The sequence below is a fragment of the Ceratina calcarata genome, unplaced genomic scaffold, assembly GCF_001652005.2.
Source record: "Ceratina calcarata isolate Rehan_Ccalc_2016 unplaced genomic scaffold, ASM165200v1 scaffold3625, whole genome shotgun sequence".
NCBI classification, from domain to species: domain Eukaryota; kingdom Metazoa; phylum Arthropoda; class Insecta; order Hymenoptera; family Apidae; genus Ceratina; species Ceratina calcarata.
The window spans coordinates 1-469 of NW_017159301.1; positions in this window are offsets into that span (position 1 = coordinate 1).

Below are 469 nucleotides of genomic sequence, written 5' to 3' on the forward strand. Positions count from 1 at the left end.
TAACAGGCTCTAAAAGAATTCCCGTTTGTTGGTATTCTTATCAACAGATATGTGCACTATTGTTTACACAGCAGTGCATTAGCTCATCAATAAACGTCTGCGCACAGCAGTATAATAGTACATCAGTTAAGCAATTAGCAATGACAATTGACAATAACAATTGACAATAACAATTGACAACAACAATTGACAATGACAATTGACAACAAAGAACATTGACGATAAAGTTGTTCTAGGCTATATATTATGTAGACCGTTCCTATCGTGAGAATTATTTTTAAAATATCTTTTTCCAGTGGGTAGAAAATAGTTTTGAAACAAATAAATGAATCATGGAGAGAGATAAAATCATTATTATCAGTTATGAGATTAACAAATCGATGAATAAATTGATGAATATCGAAACATCTGATTTCCACTTTAAGTATGATTATCTTTGATGAGATAATACGAAAGAGAGAGAGAGAGA